Here is a 24,790-nt window from a genome sequence, read left to right as displayed (position 1 = left end):
CCATCACTCCACCTGCTCACAGTTTGTATATCGCAGTGCAACATGAATCAAAACCCTTTCTTCCTGCACAATTGTTTGACCCGGCACTCTGGTGATGTGACTCAGTACCTCTCTATATGGTATCCCTCACTGTGTGGGTCTAATTGCTGCCTCTGTCAGCGTCTCTCACTTTTGAAGCTACTCCAGACCATGAGCCAACAGAATTCTTCACTCCAGAGAGATGAGGCAGCACAGGTCAGGAATGGAGACTGGGATTTTCCAGATCTCTGTGGGGCTCAGTGCCATTCTATATGTGTAACCCTCAAAGCATTCGTCTAATTTCCCATTCTGCCAATTTCGGTGTCTTCTACAGGTACTCATGGAGTTCCTGACTCAATAGACTTGCCAACTGCTGTTTGGGACGATGGTTGGTCAGCCAGAAAGACAAAGTTAGGGAGGTCGGGAGTCTTCAATAAATCCTGCTGCCAGGTAAGATCATTCCAGTGCACAGAGCAGAAAGTAATAAGGGGAATCCAAACATCAGCTAACAAGACATGACATAGAGAAAGTGTTGGAGGGGGAGCACAGTACAGACACACCCCAGGCTCAGTCACCATGCCTACTGCAAGTTTTGTTGTAATGAGACAGCACCGCGAGTTCCCAGTTATCAGTCCAGGCCTGTGCTTTCTTAGGGAGCATCAGAACAACTGAGGGGGAAGCAGGCCTCCCCCGAGAGGGTGGTAATGCTGCCTGGGATCTTTCTGTTCCCTATTCCCTCTCCAACACTGTATCAATGGCTTGTATTTAGGACCAGTGTCTTCAATCATTCTAACTCCTATAACAGTTCCTATCTCTGTCATCTCCTTCCCTCTCACCAATTATTTCACATATTTGAAACCTCCAGTCCAGATGACCATCCATATCACTGTAACTTGCTTCAGTCTCTACAACATGCCTTGTCTCGATAGTCTCCTCCTCCAATACCTGGAGACATCGGGTCTGTTTCTGTGCGGCATGACTCTTCGGCCAAGGTTCCCTAAATGGAATGAGTCGCGTTTGCCTGTGTTTGGCTCATCTCCCTTCAAACCTTCTCCTCTCCATGTACCTGCCCGAGTATCTTTTCCATGTTGTAATTGTACTTGTTTTTACCATTTCCTCTGGCAGTCCATTCTGTCTATGCACCATCCTCTGTGGATAATGTTGCCCCTCAGCTCCCTCTTTAAATCCTTGCTCTCTCACCCCACATTTATGCCTCTAGCTTTGGACTCACCTACCCTTGTCAATTCACCTTACTTAGACCCTACATGATTTCATAAAACTTTATAACGTCGCCCTGTGGCCTCCTCTGCCCAGGAGAAATATTGACGACAGTGTTACCAATATCTCCAACTCATGTCTTCATTAGTCAGAGCATTGAGTACAAGTGTGCCAGTTGCCGCTTTCAACACCCTGTCGCCCTGTGATGCCAGTCCGAGGAACAATGTAACTGCACCCCTTGGTCTCTCTCTGTTCGACAGCACTGCCCAGGGCCCAACTGTTACCCGTATGCGTCCTCCCTAGTTTGTCTTAACTAAATCCAACACCTGAATTAAACTCCATCTTTCATTCCTTGGCCCACTGGCCCAATTGATTACCATCCCCTTCAATAACTATGTTCCCTGCCCACTCTTCCACTAATCTTGGTATTCACAAACATACTAACAGGGACTCCTGTATTTTCACTCAATTGTTTATGTAAATGGTGCACATCAATGGTCCCAGCACCAATCCTGACAGCACACTGCTGGTCAGAGGCCTCCAGTCTGAACAACAACCCTCTCCCACCACCCTCTGTCTCCCACTGTCATCCCATTTTGTATCCAGTTGGCAAGCTCTTCCAGATCCCTTGTGATCTACCCTTACTAACCAATGTATCATGTTACACCCTGAACAAGGGTTTGCAGAAGCCAGAAACAACGTCTGTTGCTCTTTTTTTAGTCTATCTTTTATCTTTTTGGTCACATCGTGAGCAAACTCCAGTCAAGATTGTGGGACATGTTTTCCCATGCACAAAGCCATGCTGGCTGTCCGTAATCAGGCCTTATCTTTCCAAATGCATGTAAGACCTACCTCTCAGAATGACCCCCAACAACTGACCCACCCTGATGTCTCGCTCATCAGTCTGTAGTTCCCTGGCTTTCTCTTGTAGCCTTTCTTAATTGATGACACAACATTATAATCATAGTCGGAGTCATACCGTACTATTTGGTTAACGCTAACCATACTCTAAAACTGATCTCATCGCACCTGCCTGTTCCTGGATCACATCCCTTCAAACCTTTCCTATTCCTGTACTAATCCAAATGTCTTTTAAACATTGTTATTGTCCCCATGTTCACCCCTTCCTTGGGAAGTTCATTCCACACACAACCCACCCTCTGTGTAACAATGTGCCTTTCGTGTCTTTTTTAAAAATGTTTCTCCTCTAAACTTAAAAATGTAGTGCCTTGTCTTGAAACTCCCCTATCCACGGGAAAAGACAACTCCCATTAACTCTATCTATCTCCCTCATGATTTTATAAACTTCTATGAGGTCATCTGTCAACATTCAGGTTTCAGTGAAAAATATCAACCTATTCAGCCTTTCTTCATACTGAAGCCTTTCGTACCCAGCCACATCCCAGTAAATCTCCTCCCAACCCTTTCCAGCTTAATAATATCCTTCCTATAACTGGGCGACCAGAACTGGACACAGTATTCCAGAAGAGGACTCACCAATGGCCTGTATAATCTCAACGTGACTTCCCAACTCCTATATCCAAAGGACTGAGCAATGAAAGCAAGTGAGGCAAACCCCTTATTTTAAACCCTCCTGTCTCTCCATGTTGCAACCTTCAAAGAATTATCTAGCTGAGCCCTGAGGTCCCTCTGTTCTACAACACTACTGAAGGTCTTGCCATTAATTGTATGAGCCCTGCCAGTGTTTGTTGTACAAAATGCATTACCTCACATTTATTCAGATTAAACTCCATCTACGGTTTTTCAGCCATTCACACATTTCATCAGGATCCCTTTGTAATCTCAGAAAACCTTCTTCACTGTCCACAATGCCACCCCCCAGTCTAACAGCCTATCACACATAGCACTCTATGTTACAAATATCTCTGCTAGGGGCCCTACAATTTCTTCACCAGCTTCCCACAATGTCCTGAGATACATTTGATCAGGTACTGGGGATTTATCTACCTTTGTGTTTTAAAACCTCCAGCTCCTCCTTTTCTATAATGTGGACTCATTTCAAGACATTGAGTCATTGAAATGTACAGCACGGAAACAGGCCCTTCGGACCAACTCCTGCATGACGTTTCTAGTCACATTTGCCACAGTTTTGCCAATATCCCTCTAAACCTTTGCTATTCATACACCCATCCACATGCCTTTTAAATGTATATCTATCAGCCTCCACTATTTGCTCTGGCAGCTTATTCCATCCACTCTGCGGGAGCCAGTTGTCCTTTAGACCCCTTTGAAAAGTTTCCCTCGCCTGGGGAAATGACCTTGTCTATTGATCCTATCGATGACCATCATGATTTTAAACACCTTTTATCGGTTAACTCCTCAGCCTCCCATGTTCAACTGAAAACAGCCCCAGCCTATTCAGGCTTTTCCCTGAAGCACAAACCCTCCAACCCTGGCAACATCTTTGGTCATTTCTTCTGAACCCTTTCATGTTCCACGACATCCTTCCTGTGGCATTGAGACCAGAATTACACACAATATTCCAATAGTGGTCAGGCCAAACACTGTTTAGTTCCCTGAGCGCCCCAGTCTTTATCCACAGTAAGTTCCAAAGTGAAATATTTGTTTTGGATCTTGTAGTTTCGCACATCGTTGGCTTCATTGATCATTAAGGAGACCGGGTTTGTCCCGAGCTCTTCTTTTGCTCTTCATACCCTTGTAGAGTCTCTTTGGATTCTCCTTAACTTTCTCTGCCAAAGCTATCTCATGTCCCCTTTTCACATTCCTGATTTCTATCCTAAGTGTATTCCTACAGCCCAGATGCTCCTGAAGGGATTCCCTTGAGTCAGCCAGTTATATCTGACATGCGACCCATTTTTTTCTTGACCACAGCCTCGAAACTCAGCCAGTGTTTCCTAATTCAGTCAGCATTGAGCTGCACACTAACAGGAACACACTGGCGCTGAACGCTCCTTTTATCTCGGGTTTAAAATATTCCTACTTGCCAGACTTCCCTTTATCTGCAAATAGCCTCCCCAGATCTACTTTAAAAATTCCTGTCTAATACAACTTTGCTCCTTTGAGTAACTTGAACTTGTGGACCAGGCCTGTCCTTTTCCATCGCTATTTTCAAACTAATACAATTGTGGTATCTTTCCAAAGTGCTTCCCCCACTAACACCTCATTCCCGTTCCCGACCTTGTTTCCCAAGGGGAGGTCAGGTATAGCCCCATTCTCCAGTTGGGCCACTTATATAATTTTCGGAACACACTTAACAAATTCCTTCCATCCAAATGCTTAACTTAGTAGCAATCCCAGTCCAGGTTTGGAACGGTTAAGATCCCCTGTCATTACAACCCTATTATTCTAAGAGATATCTGAAATCTCCTGACATATTTGCTCCTCCATCTCCCATTGCCTATCGCTGTAGTACGACCGTAGAAACCTAATGACCAGTTTTTATTTCTCAGTTCCACTAATATCGTTTAACTGGGCGATCCTACATGAATCCTCCCTCAATCAAACCCACCAGCTCTCCACCTGTTTTGCCTCCTGTTCTATCCTTCCTGTAGTATCTGTCTCCAGAACATTGAGCTGCTGCTTCTGTTGCTCCCTCAGCTGTGTTTGTGTAATATCTATGGGATCCCAATCCCATGTTCCCATCCATGCTCTGGGTTCATCTGCCTTATCTGTCTGGCCCTTTGCATTGAAATAACTGCAGTTTAATCCACCAGTTTTCCCTCATTGTCTGCTATATTCTTGCCAGCCTTGTCTACTTATATTGCTCTCTTGAACATTTGTACCAGCCTCAACTTTCTTTCTGGCCTTACGACTCTTTGGGGTCACACAGCCCTGCCAGACGAGTTTAAATCCTCTCGAGCAGCTCCAGCAACGTTCCCCACCAGGATGTGGGTCCCCCTCCTGCTCCCAGTTCAGGTGTATTCCCCACCCTGTCTACTTGTGCTGACACCTTCAGACATCCAGGGACTTGCCCACCAAGGTCCCTGTATTCCTCAGTACTCCAGGAGGACCTACCATTCATGATGTATATCATTCATTTATTAGACTTCCCACAGTGCATTACCTCACAGTGATCAGAAGTAAACTCCATCTGCCATTACTCTGCTCAGTTTATCATCTGATCGATATCAGACTGCAGCCTGAGTCCACCCCCCTCATTGTGGACAACGCCCTCACCTTTCATGTTATCTGCAAACCTACTAATGTTACCTTCTGCTTTCACATCCGAGTGATTAATGTCCACAATGAACAGCAATGGCTCCTGCACAGATCCCTGTGGTACACCCACTGGACAAAGGCTTTCAATCACAAAACCAACCCTCCACCAATTGTGGAGCCAATTTACCAACTTACCTTGGATCCCATGGGATCTTCCCTTTTGGACCAGCCTTCCGTGTGGGACCTTGTCAAAGACCTTAATGAACTCCATATAAACCACGTCATCTGCACTGCCCTCATCAATATCAGAGGACAGTCATCTCGCTAATCCATACAGACAATCCCTAATGAAATTGCGGGGGTATCCATTTTTGGCGAATACATTGTATAGGTGTTCTTCTTCCTCTTTTTGTAGTTCTGGTGTGTTGTGGCCCTTTTGAACAGTGTCTTGATGCAACTTCTTTTGTGTGTGTTGGGGTGGTTGCTTTCGTGGTTCAGGACTTGGTCTGTGTGTGTGGCTTTCCTGTATACCTTTGTGGTGAATTCTCCGTTCGGTGTTCTCTGTACCATCACGTCTAGGAATGGGAGTTGGTTGTTCTTTTCTTCCCCTCTCGTGAATCGGATTCCTGTGAGTGTGGCGTTGATGATACGGTGTGTGTTCTCTATTTCTGTGTTTTTAATGATTACAAAGGTGTCATCCACATATCTGACCCAGAGTTTGGGTTGAATTTGCGGTAAGACTGTTCTAATCTTTGCATTACCGCTTCTGCTATGAGTCCAGAGATGGGTGAGCCCATGGGTGTGCCGTTGATTTGTTCATATATCTGGTTGTTGAATGTGAAGTGTGTTGTGAGGCACAGGTCCAGTAGTTTGAGTATGCCGTCTTTGTTGATAGGTTCCCCGTCCTGTTGTCTGTTCTGTACGTCCAGCAGGTTGGCTATTGTTTCTCTGGCTAGGGTTTTGTCGATAGAGGTGAACAGTGCCGTTACATCGAATGAGACCATGGTTTCTTCGTTGTCTATGTGTATATTTCTGATGATGTCCAAGAATTCCTGTGTTGACTGTACAGAGTGTCTGGATCCACTGATCAGGTGTTTCAGTTTCTGCTGTAATTCTTTAGCCAGTTTGTGTGATGGTGTCCCTGGTAGTGATACTATGGGTCTGAGTGGGATGGCTGGTTTGTGCACTTTAGGTAGTCCATAGAATCTGGGGGTGTTGTTGCTTTCAGGTTTCATTCTCTGTCGGTCAAACCTGGTTATAAGTCCCTTTTGTTTTTGTACGTTTCTCTGTGTTTTGTTTATCCTTTTGGTGAGCTGCGGGGTGGGATCAAACTCCACGCAATTTCATCCACAGATGCCTCATGGAAAGACAATGGAATGAAGACATGCCACGACCCAAAGAACGAGCCATACTACCATACATCAAGAACATTTCTGAACTGACAGCCAGATGACTGCGACCACTCGGACTCATAACAGCACACAAACCAACAGCCACTCTCAGACAACAACTCCAGGATGAAGTACCGATAGCCAGCATGTGCAAAACCAATGTAGTGTACAAAATCCCATGCAAGGACTGCACAAAACACTACATAGGACAAACAGGAAGACAGCTAACGATCCGCATCCATGAACACCAACTAGCCACGAAACGACATGACCAGCTATTCTTTCGTAGCTACACACGCAGATGACAAGCAACGTGAGTTCGACTGGGACAACACTACTCTTGTAGGACAAACCAAACAGAGAACAGCCAGGGAATTCCTAGAGGCATGGCACTCATCACAGATTCAATCAATAAGCACATCGACCTGGACCCAATATACCGGCAGCGGACAGTTGGAACTGACAGTTGGAAGCGGCAGAGACAGGCCACTATAAATGCCGGAGGAAACATCACAGAAGCGCTTCACAGGAGGCTCCCTGAGGATGTCACCTAGACAGGGGATGAAACGTCTGCAACACAAATTCCCAGCTCGGCGAACAGAACCACAACAATGAGCACCTGAGCTACAAATCTTCTCCCAAACTTTGAAGCCCTTTAGACTCTACAAAGCTCCGTCATGAACAAGCCGCCATCTCTCTATTTCCTTTGCCTTCTTCAGTGTCTGCAACTCTCGCTGTATCTTTCAGTAATGTTCTTTAGTTACTGCAGGTCTGCCTATCTCCCCAGATAACCTGTTTCTTCCCCTACAGGTCCCTCAATCACTGTAACACCCTCTGCTCTGTCTAATCCTCCTCTTTCCCACTATCTTCCAGGCACAACGGTGATCCTGTAAGAGAGCAGTGCGGAATGGGATGTTATAAATCTCAGCTGAGGCTTGAGGCCTACCATTACCTGGGAGTCACAAGGGGAGAGAACCTGAGAGAGAGCAGCACAGAGCGGGAGAATATAAATCAGCAGCAAGGGTCAAGGCCGACTGGGACTTGGATTTGGATAAAAAGCAGAGCAGGAGGCTCGAAATCAGCACCGAGTCACAGAGGGAGGGACCCCGTGTGAGGGAGCAACTTGGAGCAGGAACTTGAGGCTGACTCACAGCTGGGAGAATATAAATCAGCACTGAGGATCGAGGCCTAGTTGTACCTGGGAGTAACAGAGACGGTGACCCTGTGAGGGAGCAGGCTGGAGTGAGAGCTGAACGATTACACGTCCGAGGAGACACATCACTGTGTGTGCACGTGTCCCTCCATTGTTCTGTGTGTGTATGCGTGTGTGTCCCCTTCCCTCGCTGTGTGTGCGTGTAACTCTCCTCACTGTGTGTGCTTGTCCCTCCCTCACTGTGTGTGTGTGCATGTCCCTCCCTCACTGGTGTGTGTGTTTGTGTGTGCGTATATCTGTGTGTCTCCCTCCCTCACTGTGTGTGTGTGTCCCCTCGCTGTGTGTGTGTGTGTGTGTGTCCCGTCTCGCTTTCTGAGCACATGTCCCACCCTCGCTGCTACTGCGTGTCCCACCCTCGCTGTGTGTGTGTGTGTGTGTCCCTCTTGCAGTGTGTGAGTGTGTCCTCCCCTCGCTCTGTATGTGTGTGTATGCGTATCACTCACTCACTGTGTGTCTGTGTGTCCCTCCCTCGCTGTGAGTATGTGTGTGAATACGTGTCCCCCTCTTACTGTGTGCGCGTCGCTCTTGCTGTGTGTGTGTCCATCATGCTGTGTGTGTGTGACCCTCCCTCGCTGTGTATGCATGTCCCTCCCTGGCAGTGTGTGCGCATGTCCCTCTCTTGCTGTGTGTGTGTATCTCTCTCTCGCTGTGTGTGTTTCTGTTTGCGTGCTTGCGCATGCGCGTGTCCCTCCCTTACTCTGTGTGCATCTGTCCCTCTTGCTGTGAGTATGTGTATCCCTCTTGCAGCGTATGTGCATATCCCACCCTCGTTGTGTGTGTGTGTGTGTGTCCCTCTGGCTGTGTGTGCATGTGTCACTCCCTTGTTTTTTGTGTGTGTGTGTGTCCCCCTCCATTGCACTTTGTGTATATCCCCCTCACTGTGTGCGCTTCTCCCCTCGTTTTGCGAATGCATGTCCCCCCTCGCTGTGTGTGTGTCCCTCCCTCGCTGTGTCTGTCCATGTCCCCTCTCGCTGTGTGCGTGTCCCCTCACAATTCCTGTACACATGCCCTCTCTCTCGCCGTGTGTGTGCTTGTGCCTCCTTCCCTGTGTGTGCGTGTGTGTCCCTCCCTTGCTGTGTATGTGCGTGTCCCTCCCTCACTGTGTGTGTTTGTGTATGTTCCTCCCTTGCTGTGTGTGTCTCTCACACGCTGTGTGTGCATGTCCCTCCCTCGCTGTGTCTGTGCGTCCGTTCCTCGCATTGTACGTGCGTGTCCCTCCCTCGCTTTGCGTGTGTGTGTCCGTCCCTTGTGTGTGTGTGTGTGTGTGCGTGTGTGCATGTCCCTCCCTTGCTCTGTGTTTCTGAGTGTATGTATGTGTGCGTGACCCTCCCTCGCTTTGTCTGTCCGTCCCTTGTGTGTGTGAGTGCGTGTCCCCCCTTGCTGTGTGCGCATGTCCAACCTTGCCGTGTGTGTGTGTGTGCTCCCCCTCAATTTCTGTGCTTATGCCCTCCCCCTCGACGTGTGTGTGTGTGTGTGTGTCCCTCCCTTGCTCTGTGTGTTTGTGTGTGTATCCCTCCCTCACTGTGTGTCTGCGGGTAACTACCTCACTGTGTGTGTCTGTATGTCGCTCCCTCGCTGTGTGTGCACGCGTCCGTCCCTTGCTCTGTGTTTATGTGTGTGTCTATGTGTGTGTGTGTATCTTTGTGTGTCCCTCCCTCACTTTGCGTGTGTGTGTCCGTCCCTTGTGTGCGTGTGTGCATGTCCCTCCCTCACTTTGCGTGTGTGTGTCCGTCCCTTGTGTGCGTGTGTGAATGTCCCTCCCTTGCTTTGCATGTGTGTGTCCGTCCCTTGTGTGCATGTGTGCATGTCCCTCCCTTGCTTTGCGTGTGTGTGCCCCCTCTCAATTTCTGCGCACATGCCCTCCCCCTTGACATGTGTGTGCTTGTCCCTCCTTCACGGTGTGTGTGTGTCTCTCCCTTGCTCTGATTTGTGTGTGTGTGTGTGTGTGTGTGTGTGCGCGTGCATGTCCCTCCTGGTGTGCGTGCGTGTGTTGGCCCTCCCTCGTTGTGTGAGCATGTGTCTCCCCCCTCGCTGTGTGTGCGCGTGTCCCTCTCTTGCTTGTGTGTGTTGCTCCCTCGCTGTCTGTGTGTGTGTGTCCCTGCCTCGCTCTGTGTGTGTGTGTGTGTGTGTGTGTCCCTTTTGCTGTGCGTATGTGTGTGTGTGGCCCTCCCTCGCTGCGCGTGCATGTGTCTCCTCCTCTCTGTGTGTGTGCGCGTGTCCCTCTCTTGCTGTGAGTATGTGTGACCCTTTTACAGTGTGTGTGTGTCCTTCTCTCGCTGCGTGTGTGTGTGTATGTATGCGTTTTACTCCCACACTGTGTGCGTGTCCCTCCCTCACTCTGAGTGTGTGTCTGTCCCTTGTGTGTGTGTGTGTGTGTGTGTGTCCCTCCCTTGCTGTTTGTGCATATCCCCACCATTTTGTGTCCACATCGCCCCTCGCTGTGTGAGTGCCTGTCCCCCCTTGCTGTGTGTGCGTGTGTCCCTCCCTTGCCATGTCTGTGCATGCCCCCTCTCAATTTCTGTGCACATGCCCTCCCCCCGCCGTGTGTCTGCTTGTTCATCCTTCCCTGTGTGTGTGCGTGTCCCTCTCTTGCTGTGTGTGTGTTTGTGTGTGCGTGTCCCTCCCTCGCTGTGTGTGCGTGTCCCTCCCTCGCTGTGTGTGCGTGTCCCTCCCTCGCTGTGTGTGCGTGTCCCTCCCTCGCTTTGTGTTTGCGTGTCCCTCTTGCTGTGTGTGCGCATGTCACTCCCTCGCTCTTTGTCTCTGTGTGTGTGTGTGTCCCTCCATTGCTCTTTGTGTATATCCTCCTCACTGTGTGTGCACTTCTCCCCTTGGTGTGTGAGTGCATGTCCCCCCTCACTATATGTGCGTGTGTCCCTCCCTTGCTGTGTCTGTGCGTGTCTTCTCTCGCTGTGTGTGCGTGTCCCCTCTCAATTTCTGTAAACATGCCCTCCCCCTCGCCATGTGTGTGCTTGTCCCTCCTTCCCTGTGTGTGTGTGTGTGTCTCTCGCTGTGTGTGTTTGTGTATGTCCCTCCCTCGCTGTGTGTGCATGTCCTTCCCTCCCTCGGTGTGTGTGTGTGTCCCTCCATTGCACTTTGTGTATATCCCCCTCACTGTGTGCGATTCTCCCCTCGTTGTGTGAATGCATGTCCCCCCTCGCTGTGTGTGTGTCCCTCCCTCGCTGTGTCTGTCCATGTCCCCTCTCGCTGTGTGCATGTCCCCTCTCAATTCCTGTACACATGCCCTCTCTCTCGCCGTGTGTGTGCTTGTGCCTCCTTCCCTGTGTGTGCGTGTGTGTCCCTCCCTCTCTGTGTGTGTTTATGTAGGTCCTCCCTTGCTGTGTGTGTATATCCTACCCTCACTGTGTTTGCGTGTCTCTCACTCACTCTGAATGTTTGTACGTGTGTGCGTGTGTGCGCATGTCCCTCCCTTGCTCTGTGTGTGTCCCTCCCTTGCTGTGTGTACGTGCTCTTCCGTGTGTGTGTGTGTGTGTGTGTGTGTGTGTGTGTGTGTGTGTGCGCGTGCATCCCTCCCTTGCTGTGTGTGTGTCCCTTTCTCGCTGTGTGTACGTGCTCTTCCGTGTGTGTGTACGCGCGCGTGTCCCTCCCTCGCTGTTTGTGCGTGTATCCCTCCCTCACTGTGTGTGCGTGTCCCTCCCTCGCTGTGTATGTGCGTGTCACCCCTCGCTGTGTGTGCCTGCCCCTCCCTCGCTTTGCGTGTGTGTGTCCGTCCCTTGTGTGTGTGAGTGCGTGTCCCCCCTTGCTGTGTGCGCGTGTCCAACCTTGCCATGTGTGTTTGTGCCCCCTCTCAATTTCTGTGCAGATGCCTCCCCCTCGACGTGTGTATGTGTGTGTGTGTCCCTCCCTCGCTCTGTGTGTTTGTGTGTGTATCCCTTCCTCACTGTGCGTCTGCGGGTAACTACCTCACTGTGTGTGTTTGTATGTCCCTCCCTCGCTGTGTGTGCACACGTCCGTCCCTTGCTCTGTGTTTATGTGTGTGTCTATGTGTGTGTGTGTGTATCTTTGCGTGTCCCTCCCTCGCTTTGCGTGTGTGTGTCCGTCCCTTGTGTGTGTGTGTGTGTGTGTGTGTGTGCATGTCCCTCCCTCGCTCTGTGTGTATTTGTGAATGTCCCTCCCTTGCTTTGCGTGTGTGTGCCGCCTCTCAATTTCTGTGCACATGCCCTCCCCCTCAACATGTGTGTGTGCTTGTCCCTCCTTCGCGGTGTGTGCTTGTCCCTCCCTTGCAGTGTATGTGCGTGTCCCTCCCTCACTGTGTGTCTGCGTGTATTCCCCTCACCATAGGTGTGTGTGCTTGCCCCTCCCTCGCTGTGTGTGCATCTCTCTCCCTTGCTCTATATTTGTGTGTATGTGTATGTGCGCGTGTCCCTCCTTCACTTTGCGTGTGTGTGTCCCTTCCTCGCTGTGTCTCTGCATGTATCCCCCTCACTGTGTGCATGTGCGTGTCCCTCCCTTGCTGTGTGTGTGTGTGTGTGTGTGTGTGTGTGTGTATTTGTGCATGTCCTTCCCTCGCTTTGCATGTGTGTGCCCCTTCTCAATTTCTGTGCACATGCTCTCCCCCTCGACATGTGTGTGCTTGTCCCTCCTTCACGGTGTGTTTGCGTGTATTCCCCTCACCGTAAGTGAATGTGTTTGTCCCTTCCTCACTGTGTGTGCGCGTCTCTCCCTTGCTGTGTGTTTGTGTGTGTTTATGTGTTCCTCCTTTGCTTTGCGTGTTTGTGTCCCCGTCCCTCGCAGTGTGTGTGTGTCCCTTCGCTGTGTATACCTTCCTCGCTGTGTGTGTCCCTTCCGTGCTGTGTGTGCGCGCGTGTACCTCCCTTGCTGTGTGTGTGTGCGCGCGTGTACCTCCCTTGCTGTGTGTGTGCGCGTGTACCTCCCTTGGTGTGTGTGTGTGTTTCCTTCCCTCCTCACTGTGTGTGTGTGTGTGTGTGTGTCCCTCCTGGTGTGCGTGTGTGAGCATGTGTCTCCCCCCTCGCTGTGTGTGCATGTGTCCCTCTCTTGCTCTCTGTGTGTGTTTGTGTGTGTCCCTCCCTGGCTGTGTGTGTGCGCGTGTCCCTCTCTCGCTGTGTGTGTTCGTGTGTGTTCGTGTGTGTTCGTATGTGTTCGTGTGTGTTCGTGTGTGTGTGTGTGTGTGTGCGCGCGCGTGCGTGTCCCTCCCTCGCTGTGTGTGTCTGTGCGTTCCCCCTTGCTGTGTGTGTGTGTGTGTGCGTGTCCCTTCCTTGCTGTGTGAGTGTCCCTTCCTCGCTGTGTGTGTGCATATCCCCCTCGCTCTGTGTGTGCTCGTCTCCCTCCCTCGCTCTGTGTGTGCGTGTCCCTCCCTCGCTGTGTCTATGTGTGTGTGCGTATTCATGTTCCCCCCCCTCGCTGTGTGTGTGTGTGTCCCTCCCTCTGTGTGTGTGTGTGTGTGCGTGTCCCTCCCTCGCTTCGTGTGTGCGTGTCCCTCCCTCGCTTCGTGTGTGCGTGTCCCTCCTCGCTTCGTGTGTGCGTGTCCCTCCCTCGCTTCGTGTGTGCGTGTCCCTCCCTCGCTTCGTGTGTGCATGTCCCTCCCTCGCTGTCTGTGTCCCTCCCTCGATTTGTGTGTGTGTGCATCCCTCCTTCGCTGTGTGTCTGCGTGTATCCCCCTCACTGTGTGTGTGTGTGTTTGCATGTCCTTCCCTCGCTGTGTGTCTGCGTGTATCCCCCTCACTGTGTGTGTGTGTGTTTTCATGTCCTTCCCTCGCTGTGTGTCTGCGTGTATCCCCCTCACTGTGTGTGTTTGCATGTCCTTCCCTTGCTGTGTTTCTTGCATGTATCCCCCTCACTGTGTGTGTGTGTGTTTGCATGTCCTTCCCTCGCTGTGTGTCTGCGTGTATCCCCCTCACTGTGTGTGTTTGCATGTCCTTCCCTTGCTGTGTTTCTTGCATGTATCCCCCTCGCTGTGTGTGTGTGCAGGTCCTTCCCTTGCTGTGTGTCTGCGGGTATCTCCCGCACTGTGTGTGTTTGCATGTCGCTCCCTTGCTGTATCTGTGTGTGTGTGTGTGTGTGTCCAAAATTTGCACCATCAGTGAATCGGCCTTCATAAGTTGACTGTGGTATTCAGGAATGTGTGGTTTAAGTAAGTTCACCACGAGAAATGTAGGGTTTAATGTATAGGTAGAGGGGTGAGTCTGGGTTGGATGCTCTTCAGAGGTTAGGAATGGACTGGTTGGGCCAAATGGCCTGGTTGCACACGATGGCGATTCTATTCAGGTTATTGTCCAGCCCTGTCAACCATCCCCGTCTATTACACCTTGCCTTATCCCCAATATTCTCCTTAACACTGTAATCTCCTCCAGACTCTAAAACACTCCTTGGCAATGTAACCTTCTCCAGTCCTTACAAAGATCGATATGTCTGACACCTCTTCCTGCTTTTAGAACCCTCCCTATAACTATTCCCATTTGGTACAGCACTCCCAATCATTGTTCCCTCTTGAAACTCCCATAAACATTTGTATCTCTGAAAACTCATCTGGACTGTCTAAATTTCCCTTTGACAGTTACGTGCTGAGACCTGCTCTATATCAGTGAAGTAATTAAGTCTTGGCAACACTCACTGTTATAATCTCCCTCCAGCCTTACAGCACTGAGGATCTGGAGAAGCTCTTTTCAACCCGACAGCCATCTCTGTGTCTGTAATCTCCTCCACTCCCCATAATACATTCTCTCTGAGCTCCTCTGTAGTCCACTAAACACTCCCTAACACTGTCTGTATCAGTGTAACCTTCTCCAAAAACACAACCTTCCCTATCTGTGTAAATCCCTAAACCAGTCCCTATCCCTCTCAGCTCCGTCTAACAATACAACCCTCTGTGTCTGTGTATTCACCTTCAGTCCCTACTCACCTCCCTATCTGTGTAACCTTCTCCATACATTTTTGCTTCAGTCTCTTCAACTGTCCCTGTCAGTGTAACCTCTTCCAGACGCGAAAACTCTCCTCTTTTTGACTTACTCAGACCACACAACCCTCACTATCTATAACCTACTCCTGTCTGAGAAACCTACCTCTGCAAATTGCTTCAACTCTTCAACTCTCCACAAGCTCCTGCAGCTCTTACATCCCTCCCTTTCGACCAAATCTCTTCCATTCCCTAAACACCAACAGTCTGTGGAGACCCGACCACCATCCCTATCAGTGTAATCCTCTCAGGTCTCTGCAGTAATCCTGATCTGTCGAACTCACTCCATGCCTGTGCCTCTCCCAATCCAGTCCCTACAGAACCCACTATCTATTTAACACCCTCCTGTCACTATCACCCCCATGTCAATGTAAGCTCCTCCTGTGTCTCCACCATCTACCCATCTCCATAACCTTGTCCAGCTCTTACACCACTATCTGTTTAAACGTCACCTACCTCTACAACTTCCTCCTGTTTGTGCTATGCTCCCTTATCTGTGAAACTGTTTCTGACCAAAATTGTTATCCCAGTCTCTGAAAAGAAATCCAGATTCCACAGTCTCCATAACGCCCAGAACCTAAGCCTTCCTATGTCTATAATCATCTTCAGTCATGACTACCCTGCATATCTCTGTTTGTTCTTCCAGTCGATACAAACACCTTTATCTCTGTAATCTGCTCAGGTCCATAAAACAGTTCCTGTCTGTGATCCAGCCCTGTCCTACAAACATCCTTATCCCTGTAAACTTCTCCATCCCTCCCAACATTCCCATCTCCATGAACCCGTCAGCCCTACAGCTCTCCACATTTCTGTAGCCTCCTGTGGGTCTATGGTCCTCTCTCCCTGTGATACCACCTCCAGTCCCCACATCCCTCCCAATCTGGGTCCTCTGCTCCAGATCAGGCCATTGCTGTCTCTGTAAACACCTCCACTCCTGACAACTCTTCCCATTTGTGTAACCTCGTTCAGACCCCATACGCTCCAGCTTCCTGAATCCTCTTCCTGCATTGCAACTAAAACCACATGTTTATGTAATATCCACCAGTGCTTACACCCTCCCCAACTCAGTAACCACTTGCAGCCCGAACAAAACACCTAAACTGTGAAACCTCTCATTTCCCTACAATCCTCCCTCCCTCCTCAAACGCCTTCATCACCATGAGACCTCACAATTACTGAAGCCTCCTTTTGGCACTGCGAACCTCCGAATGCCTGCAAAATCCTCCTGTCCTGATATTCCTCTCAATCTCTTTAACCCCCACCACCCTCCAGTGTCATTCTGGGGAACATGGCAGAGGAGGGAAGATTTGTAAAGTCCGAGCCATGTTACGGAGGTAGAATTCTGGGAATTACAGATTTGGTCGAATGTTTGTGGTGTGCAGATTATTGGAGAGGACTCAAAAGACAGGATTTATGACTACTTGGAAAACCATCGTTAAATTAGCCACAGTCAGTATGGGTTTGTGAGGGGTCAGGTCATGCCTCACAAACCTTATTGAATTCTTTGAGGATATGGCAGAATATGTTGATGGCTCATTCAGAAAAGAAGGAAAATTGGGATACAGGGAAATTTGTCTGTCTGGATACAAGATTGGATGGCCTAGAGAAGACAGAGGGTGGCAGCAGGGTGGCACTGAGCCTGGAGCTCAGTGACCAGTGGGGTTCTGTAACAATCAGCTCTGGGACTCTGCTCTTTGTGGATTTTGTAAATGACTTGGATGTGGATGTTGGAGAGTGGGTTAGTAAGTTTCCCAATCACATGAAGTTTGGTGGAGTGGTGGGGAATGTAGAGGGCTGTTGTAGGTTGCAATGGGACATTGACAGGACACAGAGCTGGGCTGGAAGTGACAGATGGAGTCCAATCTGGAAAAGTGTGAAGTGATTCATTCTGGCAGGTCGAATTTGAGTACAGAATACAGGGTGAAAGGCAGAATACTTGGCAGTGTGGAGGAACAGAGATCATGGGGTCCGTGTCCATAGATCCCTCAAAATTGCCACGCACGTTGGTGGGGTTGTTAAAAAGGCATATGTTGTGTTGGTTCCCCTTCGAAAGGGATTGACTGTAAGAGCCGTGAGGTTTTACTGCATCTTTATAGCGTCCTGGTAAGACCACACTTGGAATATTGTGTTCCGTTCTGGTCCGCTGTTTACAGGAAGGATGTGCAAGTTTTACAGAGTGTACACAGGAGATTTACCAAGATGCTGCCTGTAATGGAGGGCAGTTCTTACGAAGAAAGGTTGAGGGAGCTAAGGGTATTTTTCATTGGAGAAGGGGACGGGGTAACTTTGTGGAGGTGAACAAGATGATAAGAGGCACAGAGTGAGTGAATAGTCAGAGACCTTTCCTCCTATGGCATAAATGGCTATTACAAGGGAGTGTAATTTTAAGGTGAATGGAGGATGGATAAGAGGATAGAGAATGGTTGGTGGTTGGATGGACTGCCAATGGTGGTAGTAAAATTAGACACATCTGGGACATTTAATAGATTCTTGGACAGACACATGAATCATAGTAAAATGAAGGGTATGTAGGTTAGTTTGATCTTACAGATGGATAAAAGGTTGGCATGAAATCATGGCCGAAGGGTCTTGGGCTGAACTGTTCTGTGTTGTGTGTTCTATCTGGTAAACTGGGTAATAAGCTCAGATCAGTGTAAAAGGATATGGCATTCAGGAGGAGCTAGTGAACTGGATATAAAATTTGCTTAATGGTGGGAGACAGAGGGTGGTGGGAGACATGTTGTTTTTCTGACTGGAGGCATGGGGCCAGCGGTGGAGTGGGTCCACTGGTGTTTGTCATTTGGATAAATGGTTTGGATGGGAGTATTGGTTTCCTGGTAAGTAATTGTTTTCAGTGACACTGAAATTGGTGGGAAAGTGGACAGTGAAGAAGGTTATCTCTGATACAACAGGATGAACAGTACTGCTGGGATAGTGGGCTGAAGAATAGCAGATGGAGTTTAATTAGATAAAGGGGAGGTGTTCCATTTTGGTGAAACAAACCAGGGTGGGACATGTACAGTTAATGTTAGGGCCCTGGGTAGTGTTATCAGTCAGAGACCCAGGGATGCAGGTACGCAGTCTTTAAATGTGGTGTCCCAGGTAGACAGGCTGGTGAAGCAGGCGTTTGGGATGGTTACCTTCATTGGGGAGAGCATTAAGAGTAAGAGTTGGGATGTCATGTTGTGGCTGTAAAAGACATTGATGGGGCCACCATTAAAACATTGTTGATCAGGAGGAAGAACTCATCTAGTTCACTGACCTCCTTTAGGGAAGGACATCAAATATTCTAACCTGGTCTGGCCGACATGAGACTCCAGACCCACAGCAAAATGGCTGACTCTGAGCTACCCTCTGGGTAATTTGCAGAGGGGTCAAAGAACGTTGTTCCAGGCAGTGACACCCACATCCCATGAATGAATAAATAAAAATACCTATGTCCCTCCCTACCTCTGCAAACCCCTCCAGCTGCAGCAATCCGTACTGGCTTTGTAACACCGTTCAGACCCTGACCACTCTCTGTAATACTCTCACCACCTCCAGCACCTTCACCTCTCCCTGTTCCTATTGTGTCAATGAACCCTGACCGTGATTCCCCTTCCCACTGCCCTCCTCCTGCGAGCAGACCCTTTGCAATCCATTAAGATTTACTCCTAAAACACTCTCTCACTTCAGGATTTTAAGTACTTTTTGGTGATCTTCTCAGCCTCATAATCCAATATGATTCCTTTTGTCCTGAGTGAGGGATCAGTGGGAATTTCTTGCTGAGGTTTTTACTGTTTCAATCGAATGTCCTTTTGTTGAATATTTTGCATTGTCCCTTCAAATGTTTTCCACTGTTCATTTACAGGCACATATTTCAGTCTGTTTAGCCTATTTACCTTGGTCAGTTCTCCTCTCAAACTCATGTCATTGGCTATTTTTGTTTTTAGTTGTAGGTTGTCCTTTCTGTGATTCACTTTAAAACTTTATATTTATTTAAACTGCACTTTATCACAATTTCCCGAAGGATCTCTCCCGGTGACATTACTCATTCACTAAGTTTCATTACACGGTTGCTCTGCGATAGTTATGTCCCTTAACAGTTGCACAATGTGTTTTTCAAAGAAACACTGAAAAAAAAACCGTACTCCTCTTCCAATATCGATGTTGACCGTGTGATTGTCCCAGATTAGAGAAATATTGACGTTTTCCAAAATTATCACAATGCCTTTGTTAAAAAATTCCAATGAGTTCCTGTGTAATGCAGTGATGAGCAATGAAATGCTGTGCGGTGGCTAAAACTGTTCTGTTGCTTGTGTCCTTGGCAAGTAGTAGCCAGAATTTACATTCAGACTGACTCTACTTCATGATCTGAGACCAAATGCTTTCTCTGTAATGCCTTTGGTATCCATTATTGTTAGCGTTGCCCATTTTGCCTGAGTTTGCACAAGATTACGAACCACTGAATATTTTTGTTCACCCTGTATCCATGTCTCCCTGGTGTCTAAATCTCTTTTATCTCTGTATCACAAATCCATCGACCTTATTGCAGCAACGTTGTCCATTAAAAAAAACATAATATTCTCTCTTCCACAATTTTCTGTCACAAATCTATTTGCTGATGTACAATTTTAGTTAAACTCTGTCCCATTCTGTTCCTTTCTGCTTGTCTTCAGCCACCTTCCCATGCTGTTCCATTGCTTCGCCTTTTCCCTTTGGATTTGGAAAGTTCCTTTCACCTGCATCCTCTCTGTCAGTTTAAAGCCCTGTCCATAAACCTACCGACATGATTGGCCAGGACACTGGACCCAGCACGGTTCCAGGGGGACCATCCTAATAGATTTTTTTTAAAAATCAGGTATGGGATGTGTGAGTCTCTGGCTGACCAGCCTTTCTTGCCCAGTCCTAGAAGCCCTTGAACTGAGTAACTTGCTCGGCCATTTCAGAGGGTCATTGAGAGGCAAACCCTTTGCTGTGGGGATGTCGTGCAGACCACATGAGGATGGGCAGATGTCCTTCTCGAAAGGACAAGTGTTTGGATTTGTTGTATGTCAGTAATGATTTCATACTTATTTGTGGATTGTTAATTATTATTTTTAAAATTTATTGATTTCAAATGTCTCCTTTTCAGATGGTGAGATTCAATCCTGCCTCCCCTGAACATTAGCTGAGGTTTTGGATACATTCTCTCGCAATAATACCACTAGGCCATTACTTCACCTGCTCACTGGGTGCTCATCCCTGAGCACTGATACCAGGGCATCATGAAGCTAAACCCATTCTTCCGACACAATTGTGTGATCCTGACATCTTCCAGCAAACTGGGAATATTACTTAATATCGCTCCATTTTCCAGATCTCTGTGGGACTCAGTGCCATTCTCCATGTGTAACCCACACTGCATCTGTTTAATTTCCCATTCTGTCTATTTCTCTGTCTCCTGTAGGTACTCAGGAAAGTCCTGACTCAATAGCCTTCCCAGCTGCTGGGTGGATCGTCCATCACCTCATTGAATGCAGTTGGTCTGCCAGAGAGAGACAAAGGGAAAGGAGATCTGGAGCCTTCAATAAATCCTGTAGTGAGGTAAGGTCACCCACAGTGCACAGAGCAAAGAACAATGAGAGGGCTCCAAACATCTGTTAACACAACATGACATAGATACAGTGCTGGAGGGGGAGCACAGTACACACACACACACCCCAGGATCAATCACCACCCCAATGTAAGTTCTGTTATATTAAAACTCACTCCTCTACAACAGTGTATCTATGGCATGTCTTGTTGTCCAGTGTCTTCAATAATTTTTAATTCGTATAACAGATCCTATCGCTGTAACCTCCTCCCTTCCCGATAGTCCCTCCACATATTTGAATTGTGCTGCATTCCAGACTACCTTCCATATCCCTGTAACCTGCTTCAGTGTCTACAACATGCCTTATCTCGGTAGTCTCCTCCTCCAATAAGGTAAAAACAAGGACTGCAGATGTTGGAAACCAGAGTCTAGATTAGAGTGGTGCTGGAAAAGCACGGCAGGTCCGGCAGCATCCGAGGAGCAGGAACATCGAACAGCAAAAGCCCTTCATCAGGAACAGAGGCTGGGAGCCTGCAGAGTGGGGAGATAAATGAGAGGGGGGTGGGGATGGGGAGAAAGTAGCATAGAGTACAATAGGTGAATGGGGTGGGGAAGAAGGTGATAGGTCAGAGTGGAGGATGGGGGAAGGTAGCAAAGAGTACATTGGGTGAATTGGGGTGGGGATGGGGGGTGATAGGTCAGAGAGGAGGGTGGGGGAAGGTAGCAAAGAGTACAATGGGTGAATGGGGGTGGGGATGGGGGTGATAGGTCAGAGAGGAGGGTGGAATGGATAGGTGGGAAGGGAGATAGGCCATTAGGACAGGTCATGAGCTGGAAGGCTGGAGGTGAGGTGAGATGGGGGAAGGGGAAATGAGGAAACTGGTGAAGTCCACATTGATGCCCTGGGGTTGAAGTGTTCCGAGGCGGAAGGTGAGGCGTTCTTCCTCCAGGCGTCGGGTGGTGAGGAAGTGGTGGTGGAGGAAGCCCAGGACCTGCATGTCCTCGGCAGAGTGGAAGGGGGAGTTGAAATGTTGGGTCACAGGGCGGTGGGGTTGATTGGTGCGGGTCTACCAGAGATGTTCCCTAAAGTGCTCTGCTAGGAGGTGTCCAGTCTCCCCAATGTAGAGGAGACCGCATCGGGAGCAACGGATACAATAAATGATATTGGTGGATGTGCAGGTAAAACTTTGGATGTGGAAGGCTCCTTTGTGGCCTTGGATGGTGGTGAGGGGAGAGGTGTGGGCGCAGGTTTTGCAATCCCTGCAGTGGCAGGAGAAGGTGCCAGGAAGGTAGGGTGGGCTTTTGGGGGGCGTCGAACTGACCAGGTAGGCACGGAGGGAATGGTCTTTGTGGAAAGTGGAGAGGGGTGGGGAGGGAAATATACCCCTGATGGTGGGGTCCGTTTGGAGGTGGTGGAAATTTCGGCGGATGATTTGGTGTATGCGAAGGTTGGTAGGGTGGAAGGTGAGCACCAGGGGCGTTCTGTTCTTGTTACGGTTGGAGGGGTGGGGTTTGAAGGCGGAGGTGCGGGATGTGGACGATGTGTTGAAGGGCATCTTTTACCACGTGGGAAGGGAAATTCCGATCTCTAAAGAAGGAGGCTGTCTGGTGTGTTCTGTGGTGGAACTGGCCCTCCTGGGAACAGGTGCGGCAGAGGCGGAGGAATTGAGAATAGGGGTAGGAATTTTGCAGGCAGTAGGGTGGGAAGATATGTAATCCAGGTAGCTGTGGGAGTCGGTAGGTTTGTAAAAAATGTCGGTGTCAAGTTGGTTATCATTAATGGGGATGGAGAGGTACAGGAAGGGTCGGGGGGTATCAGAGATGGTCCAGGTAAATCTATAGTCAGGGTGGAATTTGTTGGTGAAGTTGATGAATTGCTCAAACTCCTCGAGGGAGCACGAGGTGGTGCCAATGCAGTCATCAATGTTGCGGAGGAAGACGGGAGTGGTGCCGGTGTAACTACGGAAGATGGACTGTTCTACGTAGCCAACAAAGAGACAGACATAGCTGGGGCCCATACGGGTACCCATGGCTACCCCTTTGGTCTGGAGGAAGTGGGAGGATTTGAAGGAAAAATTGTTAAGGGTGAGGACAAGTTCAGCCAAATGAACGAGAGTACCGGTGGAAGGATACTGTTATGGACGTCAGGAGAGGAAGAAACGGAGGGCTTGGAGGTCCTGGTCATGGTGGATGGAGGTGTAGAGGGATTGGATATCCATTGTGAAGATGAGGCGTTGGGGGCTGGGGAAACGGAAGTCTTGGAGGAGTGGAGGGTGTGAGTAGGTAGGGTGGGTAGTTCCTGGACTGGGGGACAGGACAATGTTGAGGTAGGCAGACATGAGTTCGGTGGGGTAGGAGCATGCTGAGACAATGGGTCGGCCAGGGTGGTCACGCTTGTGGATCTTGGGAAGGAGATAGAACCGGGCAGTGGGGGATCCCGGACAATGAGGTTGGAAGCTGTGGTTGGGAGATCTCCTCCTGAGGTGATGAGGTTCTGTATGCTCTGGGAGATGATGGTTTGGTGATGGGAGGTGGGTCATGGGAGAGGGGGTGGTAGGAGGAGGTGTCTTTGAGTTGGCGTCATGGCTTCAGCGGTGTAGAGGTCAGTGCACCAGACTACCACTGCACCCCCTTTATCTGCTGGTTTGATGGTGAGGTCGGTATTGGAGCAGAGGGAGTGTAGGGCTGCACGTTGTGAGGGTGAGAGGTTGGAGTGGGGGAGGGGGTAGATAGGTTGAGGCGGTTAATGTCTTGGTGGAAGTTGGAAATGAAGAAATGGAAGGCAGGTAATAGGCCAGCGCGGGGTGTCCATGTGGATGGAGTGTATTGGAGGCCGGCAAAGGGGTCCTCAGAAAATAGGCGGGAGTCTTCATTGTAAAAGTAAGCTCTGAGGTGGAGGGGGTGGAAGAAGTGTTCGATGTCACGGCGTGTATTAAGTTCCTTGATGTGTGGATGGAGGGGGATAAAGGTGACGCCTTTGCTGAGGACTGATCATTCGTCCTCTGTGAAGGGGAGGTCAGGGGGATGGTGAAAACACGGCAGGACTGGGAGCTGGGACCAAGCGTAGGTGTGGAGCTGGGGGAGGTGACGGAGCCTGTAACTGGAGAGGGTGTGGTGTTAGGGGGAATGGGGATGGAGTCATGAGCAGGGGTGGGGTTCCCCTCAGGATTCTGGGGGCAGGGATGGTGATGTGGGACCTGGGGGTGGTGTAAGCAGAATGCAGGTGGGTGGCGTTGGTGGGAGCGGAAGGGGTGGCAAGCACGGCAGTGGGGGGGCGAGGAAGTCAGTGACTGTGTGACATCAGCGATGATGTGAGGGGCGGAAGTGATGTCACTTGTGCTGTGTGAGGGGCGGAAATGGCATTTACTTTATTTTAACCAATAATTTCCTGTCACAAATCTGTTTGATAATGTCGTATTTTAATGAAACTCAGTCCCTTACTGTTTCTTTCTTTTGGTCTTCATTCACATCTCCATGGTGTTCCAATATTTCAACCTTTCTCTTTGGACTTGGGAATTTCCATTCACCTCAGACCTGTCCCCCTCCTCATCTGCGTTCATTTATAGCACACTGCATAATCCTGGTACCAGAGGAGCCTATCCCAATAAAATAGCTCAGTCCTCCCTGAGTACTGGTAGCAGTGCTCACTGGTCAGAACCACTTCTGATGATACCATTGTGTGATCCTGATAGATTCCTGCACTCTGCTGATATCACTCAGTCTCTCTCCATGTGGTATCCCTCACTGTGTGGGTCTAATTGCTGCCTCTGTCAGTGTCTCTCACTCTTGCAGCTGCTCCAGATCCTGAGCCAACAGCATTCTCCACTCCAGAGGGAAGCAACTGCACAGGCCATGGATGGAGACTGGGAATTTCCAGATCTCTGTGGGACTCAGTGCCATTCTCCATGTGTAACCTTCGTTGCAGCAGTGTAATTTACCATTCTGTCTATTTCCCTGTCTCCTGTAGGTATTCCTGATGTCCCTGACTCAGCAGAATTCCCAATTCCTGTCTTGTCCATCACCCACATTGAATACAGTTGGTCAGCCAGAGAGAGATGGAGAGAGAGATCTGGAGCCTTCAGTAAATCCTGCAGCCGGTAAGATCACTCACAGTGAACAGCACAGGGAGGAGTTAGTGGACTTTAATTCAGACCCTGAGGGCATGATGTCTGAACAATGCTGGGCAAGGAACATGAGCAAAGTCTCAGGCTTCATTATCACCATCTTGTCTGTAAATTCATCTGTTCCACAGAACCCTCCCTATGTCTGTCAGTTTCTCCATTGTCTGTTTCATCGATACCACTTCCCCTATCTCGATCAGCCCC

General features: G+C 49.2%; 1 long non-coding RNA gene across 1 annotated transcript; it reads left to right on the top strand.

Annotated features, from left to right (window-relative positions):
* The first annotated feature begins 412 nt into the window (after positions 1 to 412).
* Positions 413 to 24,526, top strand: LOC140478536 (uncharacterized). Its single transcript, XR_011960788.1, has 3 exons — positions 413 to 468; positions 20,340 to 20,476; positions 24,433 to 24,526. It is a non-coding gene; the product is annotated as an uncharacterized lncRNA (long non-coding RNA).
* Positions 24,527 to 24,790: the final 264 nt, after the last annotated feature.

This window comes from Chiloscyllium punctatum, chromosome 6 (genome assembly GCF_047496795.1).
Source record: "Chiloscyllium punctatum isolate Juve2018m chromosome 6, sChiPun1.3, whole genome shotgun sequence".
NCBI classification, from domain to species: Eukaryota; Metazoa; Chordata; class Chondrichthyes; order Orectolobiformes; family Hemiscylliidae; genus Chiloscyllium; species Chiloscyllium punctatum.
Note: the sequence above shows the minus strand (reverse complement) of the source record. Positions and strands in the feature narration are given on the sequence as shown.